Source organism: Trachypithecus francoisi, unplaced genomic scaffold, assembly GCF_009764315.1.
Source record: "Trachypithecus francoisi isolate TF-2019V2 unplaced genomic scaffold, Tfra_2.0 Contig01474, whole genome shotgun sequence".
In the NCBI taxonomy this organism is placed as follows: domain Eukaryota; kingdom Metazoa; phylum Chordata; class Mammalia; order Primates; family Cercopithecidae; genus Trachypithecus; species Trachypithecus francoisi.
Genome location: NW_022681435.1, coordinates 6,905,369 through 6,924,754, shown reverse-complemented (window position 1 = coordinate 6,924,754; position 19,386 = coordinate 6,905,369).

Genomic DNA, 19,386 nt, shown 5'->3' with positions numbered 1-19,386 from the left:
GTCAGAAAGCATCATCAGAAACAAATAGAAATGCACTTTATTTTAATTTTCTTCCATTTGAAAACCAAATCCAGAAAAAGATTTTGCGGGACCTGAATATTTATACAACGTAACCCCTATTTTTCTCATGCTCCATTATTTATATACTATATTCTGCCATAACTGGTTAAGTAAATCTCTTTGTCCTTGGTAACCAGGTGTTACTACCAGTCACATTTTACTGGTAGGTACCTTGAGAAAATGAGTATGTAAGCAGTATGCCTACACACATTCTGCATACAGATTCTGTTGAATGCCACAAAAAGAAAAGCAGGATGTAAAGCAGAGCTTCCCTGATGAGATAAGAGATGCAAAGAACTCTTTTAACCAGTGTTTTGAACCTAGTTTGTTGAATTTAATTAAATGAACCTGGGTTAGAAAAGCAACTATTCTAAAGTCTGTGGAGGATACAGAGATAAATAGGATTCAGTTCCAGCTCTCAAAGTTTAAAATCAAGACAGGCTGGTGTATTTGCAACTACTCTAATGTAGTCAGAACGTTACAATAGAGGGAAGAGAAGAAGAGATTGATTACAGTTTTGATTTTGTTTTTGAGGTAGGTGTGAATTTTGGTCATTTTAAGAAAGCTTTTTATTTTAAAATAATAAATTCACAAGAAGTTGCAAAAATAGCATGGAGAGGTCCCCTGCAGTCATTATCTAGCTTCCCCCAGTGGTACCAGGAAATGGACATTGGTATAATACAATTAACTAGACTCCATACCCTATTGAGTGGTCTTTTAATGTATAGAAATGAGGAAGGGAGGAGACAGAAACTCCAGGTTGGGGAAATAGCATTTGGTTGAGGGTCGGTCATGATGCAATTTGGAGTTTTCAAGAAATCTGCTGAAAGGGAGTTTAACAAATAGGCCAAGCTTTCCATTTTACAAATGAGTGATTGAGGGCCAGATAAATGAGACAGCTTGCATATTTAATTTTCTTTCTGTGGCAAGACTTGAGTATAAGAAAATGTGGCACATATACACCATGGAATACTATGCAGCCATCAAAAAGGATGAGTTTGCGTCCTTTGTAGGGACATGGATGCAGCTGGAAACCATCATTCTTAGCAAACTATCACAAGAAGAGAAAACCAAACACCGCATGTTCTCACTCACAGGTGGGAACTGAACAATGAGATCACTTGGACTCGGGAAGGGGAACATCACACACTGGGGCCTATGATGGGGAGGGGGGAGGAGGGAGGGATTGCATTGGGGAGTTATACATGATATAAACGTCATGCACATGTACCCTAGAACTTAAAGTATAATAAAAAAAAAAAAAAAAGACTTGAGTATATTTATACATCATACACCTAGGTATCAGTCTCCAGGGTCTTAGTCCAGGTATATTCCTCCCCACACTACGTTTTCTTTGATGGAATAAAAACACAATTATTCTTTTGGAACCTCCATTGAGAGCTCACTCAGTGTACGTTTTTTTATGAGTCCCTAGAGCCTAATGCAGAGTCTGCCACATCGTAGGTGTTCAATAAATATTTATTGAATAGATAAAGCAATGCATTTCATTTTTAGCCTTTGGTATCTGGAAGAGAGATCCACGGAGGACAATGAGAGGATAAATCACACTCACAATTGGCCAACTGCAATGGAAATTCATTACTAAAAGTCAATTTGCAGTTGGGCAAAATGACAGGTGCAAGAAGAAAGTTAGAGAAACACATCTCATTTGAATTGTGATGAATTTAAAATACACACAGGTAATTAGCCCCATTTCAGCTACACTGCGAAGTAAATCTGTAAATAAAAGGTGTGAGTTTCCAATGTGCAAAATCGTATATCCTCACTTTCTGCATTTTGAACACATGCATCAGACATCCCATCATGAGGACCATTATGGTTTTTAGCTTAATTCCAAGCTTAAAAACAGAATCATTACAGAAATGCTGCTTTTCTTATGAACACTCTACAAGATAGCTTGTTGCCAAATTAAGCTGCACACAGCACTTGTTAACTTAATTAGCAACCTAATGGCTGAACCGCAGCCTGACAAAATGCATGTTGCCTTGGATGGAAATTGCAATGAAACTATAAGCACTTTAAGAAAAGCGCAATCCGGGGGGATATTTATTTTCCCTTTTGGACTAAAGGAAAATCTGATTGCCTGGAAAGACCTTTCTCTTCCTATTGAAGCCCAAACAGCTTTACTAGGAGCCAGCACCTTCCACAGATATGAAGCACGCGTTTTTCAAAGGCTGCATGCATGCGAACTCCCAAATGGCTAATGGATATACTTCTGCCTCCGTTAATAGCACAGAAAGCAAACTAATTAATTAGAGGACGTACTGAATGAACTCCATTTATCACCAAACGGCTCAAGTGATAAACGAATTATTTAAGAGCTTATTGAAAGGAGGAATCAGGACAGCGATTGCCAAGCATTCAACCCAGTTTATTTGTGAATATCCCTAGATTAGCAGGAGTGTCAAGGCCCCTTGTTAGAGACAGTCATGAAATTTTTATGTGATAGAGAATCTGTGTAGGTTGACTTGCCATCAAATCTTAAATTATTCTTGAATTGCTACTCCTCTTCAGAATCCGTTGATGTCTCTTTGATAAAACCCAGGTGTTCTGATTCTTGGAGAACACAAGCTCAAATCTGATATGCTGGCATAAATGGGCATAGCTTTAATCCCAATGTCACTCTGGTATTTTAAAATGCAAAATTTTCTTTTTTCAGGCTGCTGTGCATTTTCAGGGAAACACTAACCTACTAGAGAAAGAGCTAAAAGCAATAAATATAAGAGAGAGTGCTAAAAGCAATAAAGATGATTGCAAGTTTTATTTTATACTGAGAATATCTATTTGATGTGGCGTATTTACCTAATATATAATGATTAATTTCTATAACAATACCCCTAAAACCCAATACTACATAAGATAAAATAGGTTTCTGTGACTGGTCACTTGCTCCCATTTTCTTCCTTCCTTTCTTTGTCTGAGCCTGTTTTCTCTTATAACCTATCATGTCACTGCATTTTGCCAGGGCCTTAGAAACCTATATTGATTCTTGTCTCATGAAAAAACACTGACCTGGCTGCAGTATATTTTGTTCCACTAAATACTTCAGGGAAGGGAATGCGAACGGAGGCCATCTCTATTGTAAGTGGGTGCCCCGCTATCAGACTAATTCCAGGATTTGTGTGTGAACCTCAGTCTATGTGAAAGTTGGCTGCTTGTCTTGCGAGTCCCATTAGCTGTCACCAAACTAAATAAACATGTTTCTAATAATTTGGGGAGGTGTTTTATGATGTCTAATTATACAAGTAAGTATGAATGCTTTTGTATATTACAATTAAAAAAAAAAGATAAGTTGGTTCCTGTGTAAGTGACATAGAAATCTCTTGTGTGCTCCTCCTCCATTTTAGGTCATTATTTTTTACCTCTTGATTTAACAGTTTGAAATTTTACAGACCACCTTTATCCAACAGGATGTTGACTCAATTAGCGTGTGGATTCCTTGTTAATAGGGACGATGCCCTTGTAATCTAATTAACTGAGCAGCTGCCATACGCCCAGCACTCTAGAACCTTGAGTTTTTAAAATCAATTAAAAGTTCTCCTACTCCCTCTGTACCCTAAAACTGCACTTGATAATATATATTCTTTAAGTCAATTTTTATTAACTGAATCAGAGTGATTCTGGGGATGGCAACAGAAGATGTAGCCTGTTAGCCTATTACCATTAGCCGGCTTTCTTTGAACCATGGGTATGCGGCCAAATGGAAATAGGCCCATGTCATAGTAACATCCATTTAGCTGACATCTTATTTTAAAAAAAAATTATAATTGATATGCATCATGCTTATGGTACTGTTACAATTGTTTATATTGATATTAGGGAGAGTGACATTAAGTAGTGAAAATTACTATGGATTAAGGGTCGGTAAATTTGATTCCCATAATTTTGTCACATGTCTATAATTCTGAGAAAGATTCTTAAATCTTTAACATTTGATGTCTTCATAAGTCTAGAATGTCTATGAATCTTCTTAGAATACCCTTTCTTATTCATTATTGAGTTTTCATCTTGATTATAATCTTACTTGGCATATGGTTGTGGTGTGAACAATAGAGAAACGTGAGAGTCTTCAGCTGGGTGGAAAAGAAAAGCAGACACAGCACAAAATCCAGCGTATGCTCCTTCTCATGGTTTCTAGACAGGTAACAGTTCCCTTCTAAAGGGAGCAGATGTGCTCATAACACAGCTCTCTCCCGGAGTCATGTGTACGACTTACATTAAGTTTCGGGGCTGGACTGTCAACTTCTGAAAGGCTCAGTGTTGCTAGTTTTGTTCATAAGGCCTTGCCTGAACAATCAGAATGAGTCTCAGTTTCCTACTGCTGTTCAGCCACAGACAAATATCTCCTGAGATAGGCAGGCTCAGAGAGCCAGGGCTAAGTGGGTATTCAGCATTCCCCTTACATCTTCCTTCCAAAAGTGTGAGTGTGAGTCCCAAGTACATTTTGAATTCATATCTTCTAAAGTTTCACTGCTCAGCATCAGTATATTTTTCTGATTAAATATAAAGAGTATATTTGATCACCAGCAGCTTGTAGTTTTTATAGGCCACAGTTATGTGTTCTTTACAAAGATACTTTCATGTAACTGTTAGAGAATTACAATTTCAATCACATTCTGATATTTTTGTATTTATCATTTGGATGCATACTTCCATAGCTTTGCCTTCTATACATTTGCAAATTGCTGTCCTCCCTTACATTTTTTTTGCCCTATTCCAATTATTACACTATTTTCCTTCCTTCCTTCCTTCCTCCCTCCTCCCTCCCTCTCTCCCTCCTTCCTCTCTCTCTCTCTCTCTCTCTCTCTCTCTCTCTCTCTCTCCTCTCTTCCTTCCTTCCTTCTTTTTTTTTTTTGAGATGGAGTCTCGCTCTGTTGCCCAGGCTGGAGTGCAGTGGCATGGTCTCGGCTCACTGCAACCCCTGCCTCCCGGGTTCAAGCTATTCTCCTGCCTCAGCCGCCTGAGTAGCTGGGATTACAGGCGCCCACCACCACACCCAGCTAATTTTTGTATTTTTAGTAGAGACAGGGTTTCTCCATATTGGCCAGGCTGGTCTCTAACTCCTGACCTCATGATCTGCCCACCTTGACATCCCAAAGTGATGGGATTATAGGTGTGAGCCACCGCGCCCAGCCGGCACTATTGATTTTTTGCTTTGAACTCATCCATCTATGCTTGGCTTGGCATTGCTGAGGTTGAGACTCTGCCTACTACATTTCTGCTTTGCAGGACTTCGCCAGTGAAAGGTGCAAGAGGGAGACCATGAAGCTGGAGGAGCCTGCAAACTGAGTTCTTTCCTGTTTGTTTCCTGCTCCTATCAGTGTTATGTTACTACAGTCTTACAACTTCACCTTGACAGGAGTAGTTATTTGAAGAAGCAGCGGTAACTCCCATTTGGAATGTGTATCACACTGGCTGAACCAGCCTCTGAGACACCAGGCCCGGTTGACCAGTCTCCTGAGAGGTTTCATGTCCAACTCCTTGGAGCCAGGGAGCAGCAGGTTCAGCCCTAGATGTGGCAGCTGCTTCCTGCAGGTGCTCCCACCAACATGTCTTGGCATTTTCATCTTCGTTTTACCTTTCTAGTTAATATTATTTATACCTACTTACTTCTGCATATTAGATTCTCTTTGTTAAAAGAGCTGCTGTGATTTCTGTCTCCTGAGTAGACTGTGAATGACACAGACCATTACTCATTTATCCTGGCACAGCCATTCCTAGGGTTTTTCTTCAAGCTGGTTCTAGAAAATACTTCAAACCATTTTCCATTCTGTTTTTCTGACCTCACAACAAAGGCACCTCAGCTATTGTTCTAAAGGATTTTGGTAAATGCCTCATGAATGCATGCAGTGAGTTTCAGTCTTTCAACAGAAAAGGTCACACTTGCCTTGCTATCAAGGCTCTGAAGCCACCCACACCTCTAAAGGAAAACACTCAATGTTGACAACATTTCCACACATTTTGGATTTAGTCATCTTTTGCACAACCTCTTAAATCATAAGACTTGGAAGGAAAATTGAGAAATCATTTAGTTAATTTGTTTGCTTCAGGCGGTACTAAATCTTGATACTTGCATAATTTAGTTTTTCCATCAAAGCTAGACACTAGGCATTCAAAAAATGAGTAGATGAATGAATTCCGTGATCTGGACATTATAGATGATAATAACTTAAGAAATTTCTCATGTGGGTATATGACTATTATCCCAAGATATATATTATCCTAAGATATATTAATTTGATATCCCTATATTATTTAATTTTGATTTTTTTTGAGATAAAATAACACAGAGGGAATCTAGAAAAACCTCACGGGTGGTTGTGTATCTGGTTCTAGCACTAACATCTGGTTGCTATTCCTGCTGGTTTATGGCCATTAGCCTCAGTCCTCATTGTGTCTACTATGGCCTGGCTTGTTTTCTCACTGTGTGCCCTGCCCTGTTATGACTGAAGTGAAATGATCTGAAATTTGGCATAAGATTTGGCAAATGATACTTCTGATAATTCTTAATCTTAGGAGGACATGGCTTCTTGATAAGACTTTCTTATATTTGACTTTTCTCTGCTCCCAATCTGTGAGGTTGTGTCATATACTCTTTATCTCAGTCTTTAATTCTATAGTCACCTATGAGTTAACTCCTCAGATCTGTGGTCTAATTCAGGAAGTTTTGGTGTTGGATTTCTAGCTAGCTGTCCCACAGACCTAGAATTTTTTTTTTTTTTTAGATGGAATTTTGCTCTGTTGCCAGGCTGGAGAATGCAGGGGCACAATCTCGGCTCACTGCAACCTCTACCTGCCAGGTTCAAATGACTCTCCTGCCTCAGCCTCCCAAGTAGCTGGGACTACAGGCATGTGCCACCATGCCCAGCTAATTTTTGTATTTTTAGTAGAGACGTGGTTTCACCATGCTAGCCAGGATGGTCTCAATTTCTTGACCTTGTGATCCGCCTGCCTTGGCCTCCCAAAGTACTGGGATTACAGGCATGAGCCACCGTGCCTGACCAGGCCTAGAATGTTTTTACTTAATGTAGGAATTCTCCACAGGACACAGAAGTCTTATATCCAAGTTGTCACCAAAAACTGGGCTACGTCTTATCACAAGTCCCAAATTGGCTTTGCTGACAGCATTGCCCCTTGTTTTGAGGTTCCCAAATGTGATGAGCTTTGACCTGAACCAGCCTTCTTCCAATTCACACGTTTTTTAGAAATTCCACAATTCCCTCCTTTCTCTGAGTTCTGAAAATTCAGTATCAGTGGCATTCAAATTATTTTGCTCACATATCTCCTGAAATAATTTTGGAGATCTAGTCACTACTCACACATTTTTAGTTTAGTTTCCTCATAAGTTTTAATAGTTGCAAGGGATATGATTTTAACATGTTGTAAATATTGACATTTTAAAATAGAACTGCTATATCACTTTTTAAAATATATCCAATGCAATTTAAATGCATAATAATTGGATACCCACTGTCATCTATATTAGAAACATTGAACAAGCTCTTCACTGAAAGTCATAAATTATATTTTTGTTCCTTTTCTCCTGAGTTCATATTTTCCCTTTATTTTTCCTATAGAATTTGTTCTTATATATTTCAGTGCTTTAAAGCCTTTTAGTTACTGCCCTGTGGTAGAGTACAAAAGTGGCTCTAAGGCTTTCCCCATCCATTGCCATGTAACTTTGGCTACCTTCCCATTTTGACTTTGAGATTAATCTGTGACTTGCTTGTGCCAATGTCATGTTGGCAAACGTGAGATGAGCAGAGGCTTAGGAAGCTCTTGAATGATTGGACTTGCCCTCTCTATTATGCTTCTGCCAGAGTTAGTCTCTTAAAGAATAAAAGACACCTGAAGCAGAGCTGAGTGTCCCCAGCTGTCTGAGCCTAGATCAGTCAATATCCAGGCATCACAGATGGATGAGCAAGACCAGCCAACACAAGCAGAATCACCAAGCCAAACTCCAGCTGCTCCAGATGAGCAAATAGATCCTTACTGCTTTATGATACTGTTTTTATGTAAAGCATGCTTGTATGTAAAATCTGATTTTCTCTACCATGCTTTTCTATAAAGATTTTTTTCTGTAAGTATGTTGTAAATATGCTTAAAATTTTTAATGTTAAAAATGTTTAAAATTTAAAACATTTCTTTATGTTTATCAGTTCTATTATTAGTATTCAGTTAATCCAGATAATTCAAATATATTTTAAAATTGGATGCATATTCATTAAATAAAAAGGTAAAACTTTACTGAAAATCCATCCCATTATGAGAGAGATGAGGAATTTTTTTCAATTATTTCAAGAATTCATAGTTGAATATTACGTACTACTGAATGAAAAAAAGCTAATGATCAAATTTATTCATTTAAAAATGTTTACAGATATAAATGTCCAAAAATCTTGTCCACATACATAAGTTTATGAGAATGGAAGTTGTTTTATAACAATGTCATTCATTTGTTTTGTCTTCCTTGATTATACACCAAATTTAACACAATGATCTATAACCAAAGGTATTTTTAATGGTTGAGTAGTTTACAGTATCATAGACCATACTTGAATTATTACCGAAATCTAAAGACTAGATAATCATCTGGTTTACAAGATAAATATTTAAATCCAGTTAGGTAGAGATATTCACTCTCTCAACAGATAGACCAAGAATCACAATTGTCTCTTTATTTTGTGTCCCATACTTTTTATATCCAGGGCAATGCACCAAAGAATATGTTCTTATTTTGTAAAATGGAAGGACTATTGTCTAAAGAGAGGGAGTGAGTCCTCAGGCAAATCAAATTTTGGAAGGAGTACATCTGGAAGTTGAACATCTGGAAATTAATTTCACTTAAAATAAACCTTCAAATATTGCTAACCTTGGAAAATATACGTGTTCTCTTAGGGGAAAGCACACCCTGGTGTTTGGTTTACTGCTCTTACACAGAGCCAGAGAGGTGAAGCTGGTTCCGGGTTCACTCACCCAGACCCCAAGTCAACCATTTGTCCCCTTCCATTTCCACAGCAGTTGGATGCAATGCTAGGAATTTAGGTCTCCTCTGGCAAGTTTTCACTCCCACCAGGCTATGACTGAGAAAAAGGGATATCAGGCTGATGTACTTAGATTCACTTAAACTTGTCTGGCAATTTTCATTCTATTCCAATTAGGAATTAATCATTGGTTGTAGTCATGATCTTTCCACTTGAAATCTCCTGTCCTTTCTCTCCACTCTATCTCCCCACCCCAGACCCAGAAGAGTTGTTTTGTCTGTTTTTTTCTGAGATGTCTTAGTTCAGGCTGCTGTAACAAATTACCATAGACTGGGTAACTTAAACAATGGAAATTTATTTCTCACAGTTCTGCAGTCCAAGATCAACGAATAGTGTGATTACGGCAAGAGTCCTTGTCATGGTTTATACTGGGTGTCAACTTGATTGGATTGAAGGATACAAAGTATTGATCCTGGGTGTGTCTGTGAGAGGGTTGCCAAAGGAGATTAATATTTCAATCAGTGGACTGGGAAAGGCAGACCTACACTTAATCTGGGTGGGCACAATCTAATCAGCTGCCAGTGCGGTTAGCATATAAGCAGGCAGAAAAATGTGAAGAGAGAGACTGGCCTAGCCTCCCAGCCTACATCTTTCTCCCATGCTGGATGTTTCCTGCCCTCAAACATCGGACTCCAAATTCTTCAGTTTTGGGACTCGGACTGGTTCTCTTTGCTCCTCAGCTTGCAGACGGCCCATTGTGGGACCTTGTGACATTGTGAGTTAATACTTAATAAACTCCCCTTTATATGTATATGTATATATGTATCTATTCCATTAGTTCTGTCCCTCTAGAGAACCCTAATACAATCCTCTTCCTGTTTTGTAGATGGCCTTCTTCTTGCTGTGTCCTCAGGTGACAGAGAGCAGAAAAAGAGGAAACTAGCTCTCTCGTGTCTCTTTGCATGAAGGCACTAATCTCATCATAAGGGTTTTACCCTCATCATCTAATTACCTTCCAAAGCATCACATTAGGAATAGGGTTTCCACATACAAATTTTGAGTGGACACAAGCATTCAGTTCATAGCCTGTGGATTGGACTTTTCTCTTTAACATAAATACCCTGTGTCTTTTTCTTCTATTTCAAGGTTGATTCTTTGGGTAACCCGCCAATATTTGTTCTTAATATGAAAATTAAGAGTCTTCTCTTAAAAGACTGAGAGTAAAAATCTATGGTTTCCTGAAAGTCTGGAAAAGGCTGGACTAACCTCACTGCTGTGGTTGTACCCATCTTCCTTTTTGACAGTGTTAGTATAAGCTTCATGGATATATTATTTTATTTGTGTGAAATACCTGAAGGAAGAATAGAAAATCACACGCAAAACCAAATAACAAAACCTACACTATACCAAGAAAGATGAGAAAGTTGTGTGATATTCCAAAACACTCTCCTTATTACTATAAGCTTTAATATACTAAAGTGTTTCCACTGAATTTTGACCTATGAGATCATGAGTGTATATTTTGTATTCAGGAACATGTTCTGCTCAATTATGTACTCATAGCCATGCTTCCTGTCACTAGGACCCCACAGTGAGGCTGCCTGGGCAATTTTCAGTGCACTGACTAGAGTAGCAGAAAGCAGGTAAGAAGATGCCAAATATATACACTTAAGTAGCTTTCTATCAGCCACAGAGTAAAGTCCAAATTCCTTACTGTGGTGCCCACATTCTCCCTTAATATATTCCATTTGGCTCTTCTATAAAAACTAAATCTGACATAAACCATATATTCAACCTCTCTCATTTGTTTCTTTAAAGCCTTCTACTATAGCTAGGCAAATCTGTTCTGAAACTCTTAAATGAGGTTCATGTCCATTTCATCATCAAGAATATTTGCCTCCATTTTTTGTGATACATCTTTTCAGAGTAGATTAAATTCCATATCTTGAAATCTTTGTTCATCACTCAAACCAATGTTGTTTCTTTTAAACTCCAACTGTTTTCATTGCCTTTACAATTTCCTAGGAATTTAAATGTATTACCCATGGTATTATTCATATTTTTATTATTTTGTCCAGTCTCCCAGCTAAAGAGCAAGTTTCTTGAGAGGCCAGAAAACATGTTTTATGATTCTTTGAACCCACATTATTATACAATGAGTTGTACACATGTGTCATATTGGGTGTCATTAAATGTCCAAAGCCCTTTCACAATCCATGCCTCATTGTTAACATATAATATTGCCTTAAGTTTCTCAGAAACAAAATTTTGCATTAATCATAGGGGATCTTGTTAACATGTTAGCTTCCTATATCTACACATCTGCTTTCCCCTGTTCTTGCCTCCCTACTGCTGGCCATCAAACAAACTGATGTTTGAGCTTTACCCAAGAAAAATGTAATTAGAATATCTGAGCATAGGCCTTGGAAATTAGAATTGTAAAGAAGCCTCTCATGATTGATGACCAGCATTTTCAGTCTCTAGAATAGATTCTAGCCTCTCCCATCTTGAAGACAGTATTTGTTTTTCTAGTCCCTTCATCCTACTTCTGTACTGATTCTTTCCTTCAGCTTACTCAATTGCTAATTTTTCCCCAAGCCCAAACAATCCAAACGAAAACGCTTGATTCTTCTCTCATCTCTCATGTTATAGTTTTAGTACATGTTTTCCTTTCATAGATTACTTTTGGAAAATGCATTCAGATAAGCTACCGCAAGTCCAGGTCCAATCAGCAGATAAAAACCACACAGTAGGTTAAACAGGAGGAATTTAATACAAAGAACTACTGACTATGATAAAAGAGTAAAATAAAAGAACAAAACTCTATATGATATCCTGAGAGAAAGTGCCTTAAAAAGGACAATTTGGGGCTGGGTGCAGTGGCTCATGTCTGCAATCCCAGCACTTTGTGAGGCCAAGGCGGGTGGATCACAAAGTCAGGAGTTTTAGACTAGTCTGACCAACACGATGAAATGCTGTCTCTACTAAAAATATAAAAATTAGCCGGGCATGGTGGTGCATGCCTGTAATTCCAGTTACTCAGGAGGCTGAGGCAGGAGCATCGCTTGAACCCAGGAGGCAGAGGTTGCAGTGAGCCGAAATTGTGCCATTGCACTCCAGCCTGCCTGGGTGACAGAGTGAGACTCCGTCTCAAAACAACAAAAACAAACAAACAAAAACACCACCACCAACAAAAGCAACATAAGGCTCATTTGGAAGAAGTTCAGATTTCTCTAGAAGAAATATAGTTTATTCCATCAGATAGCAAAGAAGTTTGCTTCTTTAGTCAGAGCTAGTCTGGAGTTACTGGGTGAGCAATTACCCACTGTGGTAGGAAGAATAAAGGCCCCCTGAAGATGTCCACATCTTAATTCCCATAACCTGTGAATTTGTTAACATACATGGCAAAAAGCACTTGCAGATGTGATGAAATTAAGAACCATGAGATGGAGAAATTATCTGGATTTTTCTGGATGGATCCATTATAATAACAGATTCTTAAGTAGTGCCACTTTCTCACCTGTAGCTAGAGAGAGCTGACTATAGGAGAATTGTCAGAGAGATGCAACCTTGCTGCTTTTGAAGAGAAAGGAGCCAGGAGCCAAGGAATGTGGGAAGGTTCCAGAAGCTAGAAAAGGCAAGAAAAGGGATTCTACCTACAGATTGCAGACAGGGAAATCAGCCCTGTTGCCATCTTGATTTCCGTCTAGTGAGACATGTTGGATTTCAACTTGCAGACATTTAGGATAGTAAATTTGTGTTTCAAACCACTAAGTTTGTGGTAATTTGTTACAGTTGGAATAGAAAACAAATACATCCACTCCTCAGAGTTCAGGAGGGAGCAGGTAGCGGACTGGCAACTGGTGGCAAAGTGTGCTGTGCGAGTTCTGGAGCTGGTGATGCTGGGAGATGCTCAGAGAAGAGGACTCTCGTTTCTAGGTAGAGGGGGCAACAGAGAGGTTACCTCTAGGCTGAAGCTGCGAAGTCTTATAGGGACCACAGTTGGGGCCTGTGGTTGGGTAGGCTTCACTGGATGCCTTCAGGTGCACATAGCCCACTTCTGGCTCCCGGAGAAAGAGGATGGGAGAGCCCTTTCATTTTGCAATGTTTCTCCAGTGCACTTTACTGAAAAGCAAAACATCACGCTCACTTGAAAGGAGACACAATTAAAGGAATTATGTTGTTTATCACAGAGCATATATTAAAAGGTATATTTGGATCTGAGAGGCGATAAAATAACTGACATATATTCTAACTCCAAATTAGGCTATCCTTTTATTATATCCCATGATTTTCCGACATTATTCCTCATTCTCCTCCCATGTCTGAGTGATTATTCATGTTTTCCTTCCAGGGATCTTTTTAATTCTTCTATGTCTTTAACTCCTCCTCAGCTCTCTACTCACTTTACATTCTGTTTTTGGGTGAACATGTTCAAATCTACAGATGTGAATTCATTAAGCAGTAGATGGTGTTAATTCCCAATCTGTCCTCCCCCTGGATTTCTCAACTCTGTTGCCAGGCCCTTCCTGGGCATACATCACAGGAACCACAAGACGCCATGGCCCAAACTGAATTCATTATCTTCCCTAGCTCTTCTTCACATCTTCACATAGTACATATTGATGGGTAACACTAGCTTTCCAAACTGCAAGTCAGAAACCTGTGCATGATCTTTTGTTTATTTTTTGTTTGTTTGTTTTTATTATACTTTAAGTTCTGGGATACATGTGTAGAACGTGCAGGTTTGTTACAGAGGTATACACATGCTACGGTGGTTTGCTTCCCCCATCAACCCATCATCTACATTAGGTATTCCTCCTAATGCTATCCCTCCCCTAGTCCCCCATCCCCTGACAGGCCCTGGTGTGTAATCTTTACTCTTTCTCTCACATGCCCTGCAATCAATTCTTAACAAATATCACCATGTTGAATACAATTTCTGAATGCATCTAAAGTCCAGTCACTTCTACTATTCTCCTTTCCTTAGTTGAAGCAGGTTTTTCCCCCTGTCTGGAACACTGCAATGGATTCCAGGTGATCACTAGCTCTTCAAGGGGCTGGTCTTTCTGGCTTCCTACCTATCCATGCTCTAAAACCAATAGTGGGCTGGGTGTGGTGCCTCACGCCTGTAATCCCAACACTTTGGGAGGCAAAAGCAGGCAGATCACCTGAGGTCAGGAGTTCGAGACAAGCCTGGGCAACATGGTGAAACACTGTCTCTATTAAAAATAGAAAAATGAGCCAGGTGTGGTGGTGTGTGCCTGTGATTCCAGCTACCTGGGAGGCTGAGGCAGGAGAATTGCTGAAACCCGGGAGGCAGAGGCTGCAGTGAGCCAAGATTGTGCCACTGCACTCCAGCCTGGGTGACAGAGCAAGACTCCATCTCAAAAAAACAAAAAAAAAAAGATAAAAAAACAAACAACAATAACAACAAAAAAGTGGAATTCTGCTCACAATGACCTATAGCATATAACCACTTCTCAACACAGTAAGTGCTTTACAACGATTTCTGTACAGGTAAAGGAGCCACTGATGGAGAAGTGTTTGACTTGTGCCTTTAGAATGGATTAAATTCAGCTAGAAGGTGACATGGAAAATAAATGGGAAGAAGAAAATTACAGCTGGTACTTTTTTCCAGCTAGATTAGTATATTTACGTGAAAATACAATATATGCTTTTGAAAAAATTAACCCGTATTTGGAGTCTTTGAGTGACTGAAGACTGAAGTAACTAATTAAAGGGTATTGATAGAGCAAGGAGATTTTTTAACTGGAAAACCTTTCTTAAACCTACATACTCACCTACATCTGCCTCTTTCTCTCTTGCTGTTCTAATTGATGTCATGTGCCTCCTGTCAAAAGGAAATCCTTTCATGCATGCTTAAGATCTCACCTGATCCAGCCTTCTTAGGTGTGCTCTCTGTGTGTTATCTTCTCCCTAATACAAAACCTTCACCCTCCTCTGCACTTCAGCTTTCCCTGGTCATTTAAACACGCTTTAATATCTTTGACATCTTACATCCACTCCCTTGGGCCTCTCTTTCCATCATAGTCCCTGAAAAGAGTTGTACACATACACATTCCTCATTTTCTCAGCAGCATTTCACTTTTCAAAGATTTCTGTTTGGTTTCTGTCTCCGACACCTCACCAAAACTGTTCTTGCAAATGTAACAAAAAAATTTCATGGTATCAAACCCTGTGGATATTTCTCAATTGTTTTTGATGTTTCCGTCAATTTTCCTCGTATTTCCTCTTTCTACCTGCCTTTGAAGTTGCTTCTTCATAGATTCCTTTGCTAAAATCGTCTTCTATAACAGAAATGTTGGCCATCTTTGAGGCTTATTTCTGGGTCGGCTTCTCTTGTCACATACTTCCACCTTAAATGACTCATCTGTGTCTTTGTCTTCAAAAACCATGTGCTAAGAACTCCTGGGAATTTTCTCTCTCAGGATTGCAGGCGTCCAGGTATGAGCCCAAACTATAGACAGTTGGGTCTGAAGGAAATGGACAGATGGAGAAGCATGATGAAAGATGAGTCAGCCTGATTTCATTTCTCATTACTTCGAACCAAAGCTAAATTTTGGAGAAACTAGCTAAATTTTAGTTCAGAGCTTTAAAAATCTCAGAGAAATGAATATTCATTTAGATAAAAAGTATCTATCTCCCCCATTGCATCATACACCCTTTGTAAGATACCTTAATTTATCCTATAATTGTGCCCAATGTATTTTTTGAACTGGAGACTGAACGTTTTAGAAGATCTATAAATATTTTTTTGGATAAGTCATTGCAAATTTAAGTGTGCCTGAGCTGCCCTTGTGAACCATTTTTCCCTGGGTAAATCTTCAGGCCTCCCTCCAAACAAGTCTCACAGTTATCTCCTAATTTAATTCATTGATAATATTGTTAAGGCAGGAATTAGGAAACTTTGAAAATACTGTTTTTAAACTTATGCCGTAATGCATACAATTTTCCTGTATGCTGTCACAAGTAATGTGCTTACTGGCTAGGTCAGTACAATTGATATCCAGTTGGCAAGGCATTTTACAACAACACCTGTATTTCAGTAAGACTTGAATATCATTGTACTTTTAGAGCCATCAGGTTTAAACAAATTTTGACTGAAAATTAAATGTTTTAATTAGCTTGCTACAATACTGGGTGAAATTGTATTTTTATATTGATGAAAGTGACATGAAGTAGTAGTAAGACCTCAATCAAAATCATAATCATTTCCTTAACACTATGGTGTCTTAATTAGCATTGGAACAAATTTTACTTTTTGCAAAATTGCTTCTTTGTATCTGAGATCTGTATGTGAGATTACTTCCTGGTGAGAAATGGTGTGGCAGCCATTCTGACGTTCACAGCTATTCCTTCTTTGTAGTAACTCCTTTATTTTTTTATACTAACATTTGTTAAGTCCAAATACACAGTCCATTCACCACTTGACATTATCATATTGTCACATAACTTTTCAATTCTTTCATAAATAATAATGCAAATTCATTAGCTTCTTTTTGTGCCTTATTTTTGACTATTTCCCACAATTTTTTTTTGTTGAAATAGTATTTTATGAGAACATCTGCCATTGTTGGAAATCTTTTTCCATTATTAAACATATTAGTGCTTGCTGTAGGATTAGCTGTTCATTCACTGATTCAGCCATACTTCTTGACATTAGTCTACAAATACCAGTTTTGTCTATGTATTAGAAGCCTTGAGTGGGATTGATAATGAATTAACTTTATCAGTGACATCATACCTAGAGATTTCATATTTGTCTCAAATCTTGTCAATCACTTTTCTACTATTTTAAAAATTAAAGCTACAACATAACATTTCCTAAGTAGGCAGATCTGATATCAACAGTAACACCATTCACTGACCACCCCTGTTTGCAGGCCATTAAGATTCATAATCACCTTTTTTTAAAAAAAATTATTTTATTTCTTGAGATGGAGTTTCACACTTGTCATCCAGGCTGGAGTGCAGTGGTGCGATCTCGGCTCATTGTAACCTCTGCCTCCCAGGTTAAAGTGATTCTCCTGCCTCAGCCTCCCGAGCAGCTGGAATTACAGGTGTCTGCCACCACACTCAGATAATTTTTATATTTTTAGTAGAGACAGTTTTCACCATGTTGGTCAGGCTGGTCTCAAACTCCTGACCTCAGGTAATCTGCCCACTTTGGCCTCCCAGAGTGCTGGGATTACGGGTGTGAGCCACCGTGTCTGGCCCACAATCAACTTTAATGCTTATATCAAGTGTGTATGTTCAATGTAATAATGTTGTGACTCAAAGAGGCTAAATCACTTAGCAAAAGTCTCTAAAAAATGCAAGTGGCAAAACAGACTCAAAATTATGATTGAACCTAAAACAACAATCTTTCCATTTCTTTTATGACTTCCTTTATGTACATTTTGAAACGTCCTATTACCATTTATAGCTGACATTGATTGGTGGCAGTAACTTCAAAGCAATGGTGAGAGAAGTTTTGCTACCATAGTTGACTCTTTATTGTATGTTCTAGACTTTATTCTCCTAGTTTTCTGCAATTTTGTTTTCTCCTATATTAAAGATTTTGTGTCTCCTTTTAATGAAATATGTGATTTCTTAATATAATAGCTAATTGTAAGAGACAGAAAATATCCCAAATATAAACTTTTGATTCGTGTAAAGGATTTATTCTGTCTACATAATAAATTATCCTGTCAGAAAAATAATTTTTTTTCTGAAATTGGTTGTTTTTGAGTTTGTGTTTTTTTCAGATTCAGACAGTATGAAAGCATACATCTAAAGTTGTCTTCTCAATTGAATAAAAAATGGTGAAATAGAAGATACATATCTTTGTTATACTTCGTTATTCTATGTTGGTATCAAGATGCCTAGAATATGATGTTACCTGTATTCTGAGACTCCTTCCCTTTGTGACTCTGCCTGACCAGCCAACTTTTACAATAGCCCTAGATTCAGATCTCACCACCTCCTCCTCCCATCAAACCTTGACCTGTTGTGTCCTACAAACACTGATGCCTCAGCAATGACCAGTATGCCTGGCACTCATATCTTGGATTCTAAATATAATTCCTCACTAGAAGAAGCCTAAGGTCTTTGAAAATATGGCTGATTCTACAACTAGGGCAAAGAATTTTCATCTCATACCAGGAAAGAAGGGAGATGAATATGATGATATCACTCTGATTAGGCTACACTATATGGCAAAGGTAAAGACATTTTGCAGATGTGATGAAGATCCTAAGTCAGTTGTCTTTAAGTTAATCAAAAAGAGGATTTTCTTAGTTGAGGTATTTAAACAAGGGTCTGTCAGAGACACTTCTGCTGACTCTGAGCACATGTAGACGTCTAGAGGAAGAAAAACTGAGAAACCCTAAGTTGAAAAATTCTCAGCTATCTCAAAAACGCAGGGAATACTGGAGTTTTGAGCAGGTACAGTTAAAAAATCATGTTAAACAACCACTGTATTTAGTAGGAACCTCAGAATAGTCCATCTATAATAGTATGGCTAAATTAACCTTAGGCCAGGAGTTGCAAACTACAGTCTGTAGGTCCAATGTGGTCTTTCACCTGTTTTTCTTAGAATTTTAATGGAACACAGCTGCTCTCATTTTTTTATGTTATCTGTTGCTGTTTTCAAGCTACAATGGCAGAAGTAAGTAGTTGCAACAGAAACAGTATGACCAACAAGGCCTAAAGTATTTACTATCTTGCCTTTATGGAAAATGTTTGCCAACCCCTGCCCTAGAGCAAAGGCTAGTTAAATGAACTCTAACAAATATAAAAAAAGAATCTCAAAAAAGATTAGGCTGTTCTACAAGTAACTTAACTTCATGCTAAACAAAGTCCAATAATCTTCAGATGAAAATCACAAGATCTAGACTCTTGACAATGTAAAATCAAAGAAGTCTAATATCAAATAAAAACTGCTAGATATTCAAAGAAGCAAAATGTGACCAATAATCAGAAAAAAAAAATTCAGCAGAAACAGATCCAGAAATGACAAGAGATGACTGGAATAAGCAAGCAAGGACTATTACATCTACTTTAAATATGCTCAAGTATATAAAGGAAATTATGAACATAGTGGGAGAGATACTAAAGTTATATAAAGGAGAATGAACTGAATACATAAAATTGAAAAAAGAGAAAATTTATGGATTAGGTTAAGACATTAGATATTGCTGGAAAAAGTATTAATGGACTTGAAGACATAGAAACTTTAAGACCTGATGCACAGAGGGAAAGAAAAGCTGAAAATAATCAGAGACAATAATCTGAGGAACAATGCTAAGTTGTCTAA